A 12,898-nucleotide genomic window follows, 5' to 3' on the forward strand; every position below is an offset into this window, starting at 1 on the left:
ACCCCAACCCCTCACCTCTATTTATAGAGGGAGGGTGTGGCTAGGGCTAGCCCCCTTGGCCCAATCTCCTTTGGTCGCCGCATGGGGGAGGATTGCCTCCCAAGTCTCCCCCATACAAACGTGGGATTTGATCTTATCCCCCAAGGCAATCCTTATCCCTTGGGAGGTTGGCCGGCTGGGCCTAGAGGCTGGTACGCCTAGCCTAGTTGGGTTGGGCTGCACCCCTCGGCTCATGTGGCCCTCTCGGGGTGGTGGGCCCACTGGTGACCCCTTCGGAACCTTCTAGAAATACTCTAGTCAAACGCTGAAATAATCCCGAACTTTTCCAGAACCCGGAATATAACTTCCCATATTTGAATCTTATTCTCCAGACTATTCTGAACCTTCTCATGATGTCCTGGATCCAATCCAAGACTCCGACATTTGATCATTGCCGCAATGTTATCGGCACCAAATGGGTCTTCAATAACAAGCAAGATGAACATGGCATCGTCATCCGCAACAAAGCAAGATTGGTGGCACAAGGATATTCTCAAGTAGAAGGCGTGGACTTTGGCGAGACATTCGCACCCGTTGCGAGGCTCGAGTCCATCCGTATCCTTTTGGCCTTTGCCGCTCACTATGGCTTCAAACTCCAACAAATGGATGTAAAGAGTGCTTTTCTTAATGGTCCTTTGCATGAGGAGGTGTATGTGAAGCAACCCCCGGGGTTCGATGACCCCCATTTTCCGAACCATGTCTTCAAGCTTAATAAGTCTCTATATGGTCTCAAACAAGCTCCTAGAGCTTGGTATGAGCACCTAAGGTAATTGCTTCAAGACCGTGGTTTCGAAGTAGGGAAAATTGACCCCACTCATTTTACTAAGAAAGTCAATGGGGAACTCTTCATATGCCAACTCTATGTAGATGACATCATATTTGGCTCAACTAACACAAAGTTTAATGATGAGTTTTCCAAGTTGATGACTAATAGGTTCGAGATGTCAATGATGGGGGAACTCAAGTACTTCCTTGGATTCGAGATCAAGCAAATGCATCAAGGCACCTTCATCAATCAAGCAAAGTACTTTCAAGACATGCTCAAGCGCTTCGATATGAAGGGGGCCAACGGTATAGGAACCCCAATGCACTTAAAGTGTCAACTCACCCTCGACGAGACCGGCAAGGCGGTGGACCCCAAGCTGTACCGTTCGATGATAGGTTCGCTTCTTTACCTTTGTGCTTCTCGTTCGGACATCATGTTAAGTGTTGGTATGTGCGCACGGTTTCAAGCAAATCCGAAGGAAATCCATATCATGGCGGTGAAGAGGATCTTTAGATATTTAGTTGATACCCCAAATTTTAGACTATGGTATCCAAGAGACACGGGCTTCTAATTAGTTGGCTTCACCGATTCGGATTGGGCGGGAGACAAGGTTGATAGGAAGTCTACATCCGGCGCTTGTCACTTCCTTGGGAGATCTTTGGTGTGTTGGTACTCGAAGACGCAAAATTGTGTCTCCGTCTCTACCGCGGAAGCCGAGTATGTTGCCGCGGCGAGTAGTTGTGCTCAAATCTTATGGATGAGGCAAACCTTACGGGGTTATGGACTTGAGTATAGCAAGGTCCCTCTTTTGTGTGATAACGAGAGCGCCATCAAGATCGCCTACAATCCGGTACTCCATGGCAAGACGAAGCACGGTGAGATAAGGAATCAGTTCATCTGGGATCACGTTGCTCGAGGAGATATTGTCCTATCCTTCATTGGCACCAAGGATCAATTGGCGGACATCTTCACAAAGCCCTTGGATGAGAAGCGTTTCATTGAGTTGAGGCATGAGCTAAATATCATAGATCCGTCGAACTTCGCTTGAACGTCGTGCGCACATACCACTCTCTAGCTAATGTCTTGATGGAAAGCACGCGTGAACATAGGGAGTGAGGTTTAAACTTATTGAGCTATCCCTCCCCCCATAATGCATAAGGAAATCCAAAACATACTCTATTTGTCAAATAAGTGACGAATGAGCTTCATGTTGAGTATTAGTTGTGAGTCCTAGATACATCTACGCGACCTCACGCTATTATACTCTTACACGGTGGCCTCGGCCACCAACCTCCTCCTTGAGGAGCTTTTGGTTCTCTTTGGTTCTATTTGATTTTCTTTGATTTTCTTTTGTTTTCTTTCCCATTTGCATTTGGTTTTCATTTCTCCATGTTCTTTGTGGGAGATTCACCCAAGCTTGGCTTTTCATGTTGATTCTTGCAAGCTTGGTTGAGTAGTACCTTAATAGTTTCTCCATCTAATCCTAAGCCAATACCCACCTCTTGAGCCATTTCCGTCTAAAAGCACAAGCCTACACTATAATCTGGGTTTCCTGAGCTTTGGTGACTGGTACTACCGGTGGTCGGGCCGGTACTACCGCCCCTGTGCAGTGTCCTGAAGATTGTCGGGATTTTACCCAGGAGCAGTACTACCGCCCGAGGTACCGGTTAAGTAGCGGAAAGCGGTACTACCGCTCTTGTGACCGGTACTATCGCTTCCGTCTTTTACTTAAGGTACCGGGTGGGGACGGATCTATCCAATCCATCACTTTCCCCCACCCACTTGAAGTCAAAGGCGGCGCCCAAGCTCAGGAGACTCGAGGAGACCGGCCCCGATCTCCTCCTCCGGCCATCCCCGATCAATTCTCCTCCATGGAGAAGCTTCCCCACCTCCTTCCTCACCATGGCCTCCGGTATGAACTCGAACCTCTCTCTCTCGGGTTTGTTGGATTCCCTAGATGCATAAGTTAGGGTTTCTTGGAGTTCTAGGTGGAGAATCATCCTAGAAAGCTTTTCCATGTAGAGGGATACTAGCTAGCAACACTAGGTGAAATCTGTGCATCAATGCTATGGATCACAACCTAGATCTAGTGGTGCAATGCTCGAGCGATAGTACAGGTCATTCGTGACCGGTACTACCGGTTCATGCGGTACTACCAGGCTGGGTTGCGGTACTACCGCCCAGTGCAGTTTCACTTTTGTTGCTTGTTAGTGTCCTTTTGCGTTACAATTCTGAGGCTTGTGCACTTAACCCCTATTCCCCCTACAACCTATGTTGTTCACAGGATCATCCAAGCCCCGTGGTGGCACCAAGGTCAAGCCTCCCATTCCTCGTCGTCATAGGGACCAATATGAAGAGGAGTTTGTGTCACCAAGGACAACGAAGCGTCAAAGGGAAGCTGAAGCCAACACGAGGACCACCTCGGGTCCCTAAAAGCCTATGAGTGGACTCAAAAAGGCCCAATTCTTGGAGATAAGGGGAGTCAACCCTTACATGGTGCCAAGGAATCCCCGGCTGTGCTCCAACGCCTACTTCTACCATCCCAATCAAGAGAGGATATACAATGAGATCTATGGGGTGAAGGAGTTTAATTGTTGCCCCCAATTCTCTATCTCCATGGACAAGCTCCGCTCTAAGCCCGAATATTTTAGAGAGGCACTTGAGATATGCGAAGAGCAAGGACTTATCCCCTTGATGACCTCAACTACTCCAAGGAGGTGATTTTTCAATTCTATGCCACCGTGGTGTTCCTTCAAGACGAGTTTGGCGTCTGCTCTCTCAAGTGGATGACTAAGGAGCATGTGATGGAGGCCACTTGGGAGGAGTTTGCAAATGGCATTGGTTATCGTCTTCCCGGCAATGATATCAACTTCTTTCGGATTAATCTCCAACACAAGCCAATGAGCAAGGACAAGATGGTCAATCTCTACCTCCCCGGGCGAGTACTTTGCGGAAGTGCCTATGACCTCCTTCCAACCTATGACATCATGAACCGCATCTACCGCAAGCACACCAACCACGATGAAGCGCATGGTTTTCTTGTGAACCTCCTTGTGCGTACTCAAGAGAACAAGGGCCGAGGCAAGCAATTGGACGTCATGGACTACATATGGCATGAGGTGCAAGATTGTGACTTCCTCCGCAAGCTTCCCCAATATGCACCATACATCATGAGGCTCATTTGCCTCAAGTGGGACCAAGCTAACCGTGGAGGCCTGATACGTCCAATTTGCATCACTATTTTATATCATAATTTTCTGTTATTCATTGATATATTTCATATTTGGAGATGATACTTATGTTATTTCATCTATTTTGCATGTTTCATGATTATTTGGGGATCGCGCACCGGAGCCAGGATTCTGCTGGAAAAATCGCCGCCAGGATGCAATATTTCGGAAGATCAACAGTTGACGGAAATTATATGAAAAATCCTATTTTTCCAGATGACGAAGGGAGCCAGAAGGGGGAGAAGAGGGGACCCGAGGTGGGCCCACCCCATAGGCCGGCGCGGCCCAAGGCCTGGCCGCGCCGCCCTGTGAGGAGGGGGGCCCACAGCCCCTCTCGCCTCCTTTTCTTCGCGTATGCCTTCGTCCCGAAAACCTAAGCCAGAGGGGTACATCGCGAAAAGCCACAGCCGCCTCTGCGGGGCGGAGAACACCAGAGAGAAAAGAGCTCTCCGGCGGGCAGGAATCCGCCGGGGAAATTCCCTCCCGGAGGGGGAAATCGACGCCATCGTCACCATCATCGAGTTGGACATCATCTCCATCACCATCACCATCATCTTCATCATCATCACCGCCGTCTCCACCGCTGCACCTCGTCACCGCTGTAGCAATTTGGGTTTGATCTTGATTGTTTGATAGGGGAAACTCTCCCGGTGTTGATTTCTACTTGTTATTGATGCTATTGAGTGAAACCGTTGAACCAAGGTTTATGTTCAGATTGTTATTCATTATCATATCACCTCTGATCATGTTCCATATGATGTCTCGTGTGTAGTTCGTTTAGTTCTTGAGGACATGGGTGAAGTCTAAATGCTAGTAGTGAAGTATGGTTGAGTAATATTCAATGTTATGATATTTAAGTTGTGGTGTTATTCTTCTAGTGGTGTCGTGTGAACGTCGACTACACGACACTTCACCTTTATGGGCCTAGGGGAATGCATCTTGTACTCGTTTGCCAATTGCGGGGTTGCCGGAGTGACAGAAACCCGAGCCCCCGTTGGTATATCGATGCGGGAGGGATAGCAGGGATCTCGAGTTTAAGGTCGTGGTTAGATTTATCTTAATTACTTTCTTGTAGTTGCGGATGCTTGCAAGGGGTATAATCACAAGTATGTATTAGTCCTAGGAAAGGCGGTACATTAGCATAGGTTCACCCACACAACACTTACCAAAACAATGAAGATTAATTAGCCGTATGTAGCGAAAGCACTAGACTAAAATCCCGTGTGTCCTCGAGAACGTTTGGTCATTATAAGTAAACAAACCGGCTTGTCCTTTGTGCTAAAAAGGATTGGGCCACTCGCTACAATTATTACTCTCGCACTTTATTTACTCGTACTTTATTCATCTGTTACATCAAAACCCCCCGAATACTTGTCTCGTGAGCATTTACGGTGAATCCTTCATTGAAACCGCTTGTCAACACCTTCTGCTCCTCGTTGGGATCGACATTCTTACTTATCGAAGATACTGCGATACACCCCCTATACTTGTGGGTCATCAAGACTATTTTCCGGCGCCGTTGTCGGGAGTGAAGCGCTATTGGTATTGCTATGGATGAAGTGAGGAAGAAACTATTCTCTCGTATCGTTGTCCAGTAAAGCGGCGCATTGGTATAAATTACTGGATAATGGGGATTCTCTTGAATGGAATGATATTGTGCCCGGTTTTATTCTAAGTTCTATCCTCCAAGTGAGATTCACAAAGATCGGAATCGCATATATAATTTTTGGCCTCATGAAGGAAAGAGTATTGCCCAAGCTTGGGGGAGATTGAAGTCTTTAATGCTCAAATGCCCCATTCATGAGCTTCCTGGTAATATTATTATTGATAATTTCTATGCAAGACTTTCTTTTCAAGACAAGACCTTGTCTGGATACTTCTTGTTCTGGATCATTTACACGTAACAAGGAAGAGTTTAAAAGGGACCTTCTTAATCGGATCCAAGAAAATACCGAAGGATGGGAGAACGACAAGGATAGAGAATCGGTATAAATTATGATTATAAATGCATTGAAGCTTTTATGGATACTGATAAATTTCGTAATATGAGTGCTACTTATGGTCTTGATTCTCAAGTTGCTGCAAATCTTTATAAGGCTTTTGCTTCTCATTACGAATTGCCTAAGAAGAACTTTGCTAAGTATCATGAACCGTATAAAGATAAAATTGATTCATCTATAAATAAATGTGTTGTAGTTGAAACTGTTGATCATGTTATTCCTGAAGTTTATATTGAAAAAACTCCTTTCCCTGCTAAAATGAAGGAGTACTCGTTATAAATAGTGCGGTTCATAAAAGTGAAAAGAAACCTATAGAACTCGAAGAACAAATAAAAGTTGAACCTCTCGTTGCAATTGTTAAAGATCTTGTGACTCGAAAATGTGGAGGATGGTCATATTATTTTCTGTGAAGATACCTCTAATATTGTTTTGCATCCTAATAAGTCTAGGAAAGCTAGTGTTCCTATGCTATCTATTAGAATTGGTGATCATTGTTATTATGGTTTATGTGATATTGGTGCAAGTATTAGTGCTATTACTTATGAGCTTTACACGGAGATTATGCACGAAATTGGTTCTTGTGAACTTGAAGATATTGATGTGGTTATTCGGTCTGGCTAATAGAGAAATTATCTCTCCAATTGGTATTATTCGAGATGTTGAAGTTCTATGTGGTAAGATTAAATATCCTGCTCGACTTTTTGGTACTTGGTTCTGCTTGCTAGTAAATATTGTCCTATCATTTTTGGTAGACCTTTTCTAAATACTTGTGGAGCTATTATAGATTGCAAGAAAGAGAAAATTTTGACTAAATTTGCTGGAGAATCTTATGAGTTTAACTTCTCTAAATTTACCAAAACTCCTTATAAAATTGATTCGCCTAATAGTGATTTTAAAGTTGAACAGTGTGCATCTATTGCTCTTGCTCATAGTAATCCTTCGCAGCAACATTTGGAGAATAGTGAGAGTGAAGTTTTCAGGGAAGAAAGAGATGAACTTGATGAAATTTTCCTTCGTCAACCTATTCTTAAGCATGATTTACCGGTGGAAGATCTGGGTACAACACCACCACCAAAGGAAGATCATGTCTTTGATTTAAAACCATTGCCTGATAATCTTAAATATGCTCATATTGATGATAAGAAAATATATCCTGTTATTATTAGTTCTAAGCTTTCAGAGTTTGAAGAAGAAAGGTTATTGGAAATATTGAAGAAACACCGAGGTGCTATTGGCTACACTCTTGATGACTTGAAGGGGATTTCTCCCTCTATTTGCCAACACGCCATTAATATGGAAGATGATGCGAAGCCTGTTGTTGAACCTCAGCGTCGTCTAATTCCTAAGATGAAGGATGTGGTAAGAAATGAGGTATTAAGACTCCTTGAAGCCGGTATTATATATCCTATTGCTGATAGTAGATGGGTTAGTCCTGTGCATTGTGTTCCTAAGAAAGGAGGAATGATCTGTTGTGCCTAATGATAATGATGAGCTCATCCCTCAAAGAGTAGTTGTAGGTTATAGAATGTGCATTGATTATCGGAAAGTTAATAAGGTTACTAAGAAAGATCATTACCCTTTACCATTTATTGATCAAATGTTAGAAAGGTTATCTAAAAATACTCATTTTTGCTTTCTTGATGGTTATTCTGGATTTTCACAAATTACTGTTAAAACTAAAGATCAAGAGAAAACCACTTTCACTTGTCCCTATGGAACTTATGCTTATAGGCGTATGCCTTTTGGTTTATGTAATGCTCCTGCTACTTTTCAAAGATGCATGTCTGCTATTTTTCATGGCTTTTGTGAGAGTATTGTAGAGGTATTCATGGATGATTTTTCCGTCTATTGAAATTCTTTTGATAATTGCTTGCGGAATCTTGATAAAGTTTTGCAGAGATGTGAAGAAACTAACCTTGTTCTTAATTGGGAGAAATGCCACTTTATGGTTAATGAAGGAATTGTATTGGGACATAAAATTTCCGAGAGAGGTATTGAAGTTGATAGAGCTAAAGTTGAAGCAATTGAGAAGATGCCCTATCCTAGGGATGTTAAAGGTATTCGTAGTGTTCTTGGTCATGCTGGGTTTTATAGGAGATTTATTAAAGACTTCTCCAAGATTTCAAAGCCTCTTACTAATCTTCTTCAAAAAGATGTACCTTTTGTTTTTTATGATGATTGTAAGGAAGCTTTTGAAACTCTAAAGAAAGCCTTAACAACTGCTCCTATAGTTGAACTTACCATTTGAAATTATGTGCGATGCTAGTGATTTTGCTGTAGGCGTTGTTCTTGGACAGCGAGTAGATAAAAACTGAATGTTATTCATTATGCTAGCAAAACTCTTGATGCTGCTCAAAAAATTATGCTACAACTGAAAAAGAACTGTTAGCTGTAGTCTTTGCTTGTGATAAGTTTAGATCTTATATTGTTGATTCAAAAGTTACAATTCATACCGATCATGCTGCAATTAGATATCTTATGACAAAGAAAGATGCTAAGCCAAGGCTTATTAGATGGGTAGTTCTTTTGCAAGAATTTGATTTACATATTGTAGATAGGAAAGGTGCCGATAATCCTCGTTGCTGATAATTTGTCTAGAATGGAAAATATTGCTTATGATCCTGTTCCTGTTAATGATAGTTTTCCAAATGAACAATTGGCTGTAATAAAGGTGAGCTCGCGAGACAGCCCTTGGTATGCTGATTATGCTAACTTTATTGTTTCCAAGTACTTGCCTCCAACCTTTTCAGCTCAGCAAAGGAGGAAATTCTTTTATGACTTGGGGCATTATTTTTGGGATGACCCACACTTATATAAAGAAGGAGTGGATGGTATTCTGCGAAGGTGTGTTCCCGAATATGAACAACAAGAGATATTGAGTAAATGTCATGGTAGTGCTTATGGAGGACATCACGCCGGAGATAGAACCGCGCAAAAGGTTCTACAATCAGGTTTTTATTGGTCAACTCTCTTCAAAGATGCAAGGAAGTTTATTTTATCTTGTGATGAATGTCAAAGGGTTGGTAATATCTCCAGATGCAATGAAATGCCTATGAATTATACTCTTGTTATTGAACCGTTTGATTGTTGCAGATTTGACTTCATGGGACCTTTTCCCTCTTCAGAAGGTAACACTCATATACTTGTTGCTGTTGATTATGTTACTAAATGGGTGGAAGCCATACCTACAAAAAGTGCCGATGGTGAGACCTCTTTAAAAATGCTTTTAGACATTATTTTTCCTAGATTTGGATTTCCTAGATATATTATGACAGATGGAGGTTCTCATTTTATTCATGGTGGTTTTAGAAAGACTCTTGCTAAATATGGTATTAATCATAGAATTGCTTCCGCTTATCATCCTCAAACTAGTGGGCAAGTAGAACTATCAAATAGAGAAATTAAATCTATCTTGCAAAAGACTGTTAATAAAACTAGAAAGAATTGGGCTAGTAAATTGAAGGAACCACTATGGGCTTATAGAACTGCTTATAAAAACCCCATGGGAATGTCACCTTATAAAATGGTTTATGTAAAAGCTTGTCATTTACCTTTAGAACTAGAGCACAAAGCTTATTGGGCATGTTAGAGAACTAAATAAAGATCCTAAACTAGTCTGGTAATAAGAGGTTGCTGCAATTAAGTTCTCTAGATGAATGGAGAAGTGAAGCTTATGAAAATGCTAAACTCTTTAAAGAGAAAGTTAAGAAATGGCATGATAGAAGGATTATCAAAAGAGAGTTTAATATTGGGGATAAAGTCCTATTGTATCGGTCTCGTCTCGGATTCTTTGCAGGGAAATTACTCTCGAAATGGGAAGGACCATATGTTGTTGAGGAGGTGTATCGTTCGGGAGCAATTAAAATTAGTTCTCTCCAAGGCAATGCCACGCAAGTGGTGAATGGACAAAGACTCAAGCATTATATCTCAGGTGATTCTTATAATGTAGATGTTGATGTTATTCAAGTGGAAACACCGGAGGCTTTCATCAAAGGTCAAATTGACAGTCCGCCAGAACCCGACTTTGAATAGGTAACAGTACAGGTAATAAAAAGTTCGCGATTTACTTTCCGAACATTGTTTTTGTTGTTTTTGGAAAATATGAAAAATTACGAGATCGAAACGGAGTGGAGGAGACGCACGAGGGTGTGTCCCCATAGGCCGGCGCGGGCCCCAGCCTGGCCGCGCCGCCCTATGAGGACACCGCCTCGTCGCCCCTCTCCGACTCTGGTTCGACCTGGTACTTTCCGTTTGTTGTGAAAATTTTTACTATATAATCCCCCGGACCCCTGGAGGTCCGTATATCGTTTTCTCGACGTGTTTTGTTTCGAGCTTGTTTCTGCCAGGATTTGTCTTTGATATAGAAGCACCATGGCCTCCGACAACAAGGGCAAAGGGCCTTCGAAGGAAGAAGTGAAAAGGGTGTCATCAAAACAAGAGCAACAAGCTGTTGGGAGTAAGCAAATATTGGTGGGATCTGTTGACACTTAACGTTCTTTCTCTCATAACTTGCAGGGACCCTTACCACCTGCTCTTGGCCTCGACTCTTTCCCTGTGCTGGAAGAAGCTCTACGGACTACCGATGAGTTTTGTGATCAATATCGGGCTCTAAGAAGAGAAGTGGAGATACTCCAGGAGGAGAATTACCGACTCCGTAGAATGCTGGAATATTACTCGATACCCATCACAAGGTCGCCGCTGCCAACTTCAGATAACAATGAATCTCTTCGAGTCTTAGTGCAGAATTGCCAAGCTGAGAAACCGAAGCCGAAGGAGATCCGTAAGAAGCGCGGGAGGAATTCATCACCACCATCGCCAAAGGAGTAATTCATCATCGGTATTGGCATCCCCTTGGTTTGTTCCAAGCTTGGGGGAGTGCCGCGGTATCACATCATCACTACCTTTTACTTTTTACTATCAAGTAGTGTCATATCATGAGTAGGGAAGTTATCATATAAGATGGGTTGCAGTGTGGAAGTATCTCTCCTTTAGTTGGTTGTCTATGTATCCCTTGGTGTGGTTATCGTTATGAAATATTAAGGAGAAGTCTTATCATTTACATATTGCACATCTTATTTTAGTTTGCAATTTCTATTATATGATTGATCTTGATTTTAGTATTGGTACCACTTTGGGAGCATTGAGTAAATCTATTTGGTTTTGGCAAACTTAGCATTGGTCAATAGCACCAACACCTTGAGGTTTAAGTAGAAAAGAGAAATATACATATAGTTGTTTCATTGTCTTCCTTTCTTGCTAGCTCATAGCTTATTATTCTGAAGTTAAAATTGTTTGTGCTTGCAAGAAAGATGCATGATTATGTCTATCAAATGTATATTTGTTTGTTTCCTTCAACTCTTATGCTTGCTAATTAGCCTTGCTAGCCAAAGACCTGTACTGAGAGGGAATGCTTCTCGTGCATCCAAACCTGAACCCAAACCTACGCCATTTGTGTCCACCATATCTACCTACTGCATGGTATTTTCTGCCATTCCAAGTAAATACTTCATGTGCTACCTTTAAACAATTCAAAATTTATTACTTCTTATTTGTGTCAATGTTTTATAGCTCATGAGGAAGTATGTGGTGTTTTATCTTTCAGTCTTGTTAGGCAGCTTCCACTAATGGACTAGTGGCTTCATCCACTTATCCTATAATTTTGCGAAAAGAGCTGGCAATGGGGTTCCCGACCCCAATTAATCAACTCTCATTAATAATTCTCTTCACATGTTTTGCCCCTGATTCATCGGTAAGCAACTTAATTTTGCAATAGACACTCCTCCATGGTATGAGATTGTTGGAAGGCACCCGAGGATTCGGTTAGCCATGGCTTGTGTAAGCAAAGGTTGGGGGAGTGTCATCCTTAAATAAACTAAAGTACATGTGTAAACAAAAGAGAAGAGGGATGATCTACCTTGCTCGGTAGAGATGACGTCCTTCATGGGAGCCGCTCTTTGGAGGTCCGTTTGGCAAGGGGGTTAGAGTACCCGCTACCAGTCGTTGACAACAACAAACACCTCTCAAAACTTTACTTTTATTCTCTTTATATGATTTCAAAACTGAAAAAGCTCTAGCACATGATTTAATCCCTGCTTCCCTCTGCGAAGGGCCTGTCTTTTACTTTATGTTGAGTCAGTAAACCTATTTCCATCCATCTCAAGCAAGCATTTGAGTTGTTGTGATCAAACCATTATATTGTGATTTGCATCATCATGTCTTTACTCTTCCTTGTTTAGTACAAGTTTTATCTGAATGAATATAGCTTTGCAAGTTATCAATGATCATTATGATTGAGTATGCAAGTTTACCATAAGCTTTAACATAAGAGCGCTGCTCAATAGATAAGTATAATCTGTTAACTGTTCTCTGACCAAGAACGAAGTTTGCCATCACCAACTATGATTTCTTATGCACCTTTATTTGTGATTACCTTATACTTGTTTCAAGTTGAATTATATGAGGAAGTTGTTTACTAGAATGTCTTGTGTGGATGAATATGATGCTTCTTGTCCGTATTTTATTTATCGACTCTTCATTCCATAAACATGTGGTCCTGTTTACTGAGTTCAGTTTCGCTTGGGGACAAGCGAAGTCTAAGCTTGGGGGGAGTTGATACGTCCAATTTGCATCACTATTTTGTATCATAATTTGCTGTTATTCATTGATATATTTCATATTTGGAGATGATACTTATGTTATTTCATCTATTTTGCATGTTTCATGATTATTTGGGGATCGCGCACCGGAGCCGGGATTCTCGCTGGAAAAAGCACCGTGAGAATGCAATATTTCGGAAGATCAACAGTTGACGGAAATTATATGAAAAATCCTATTTTTCCAGATGACGAAGGGAGCCAGAAGGG

Source organism: Lolium rigidum, chromosome 6, assembly GCF_022539505.1.
Source record: "Lolium rigidum isolate FL_2022 chromosome 6, APGP_CSIRO_Lrig_0.1, whole genome shotgun sequence".
In the NCBI taxonomy this organism is placed as follows: Eukaryota; Viridiplantae; Streptophyta; class Magnoliopsida; order Poales; family Poaceae; genus Lolium; species Lolium rigidum.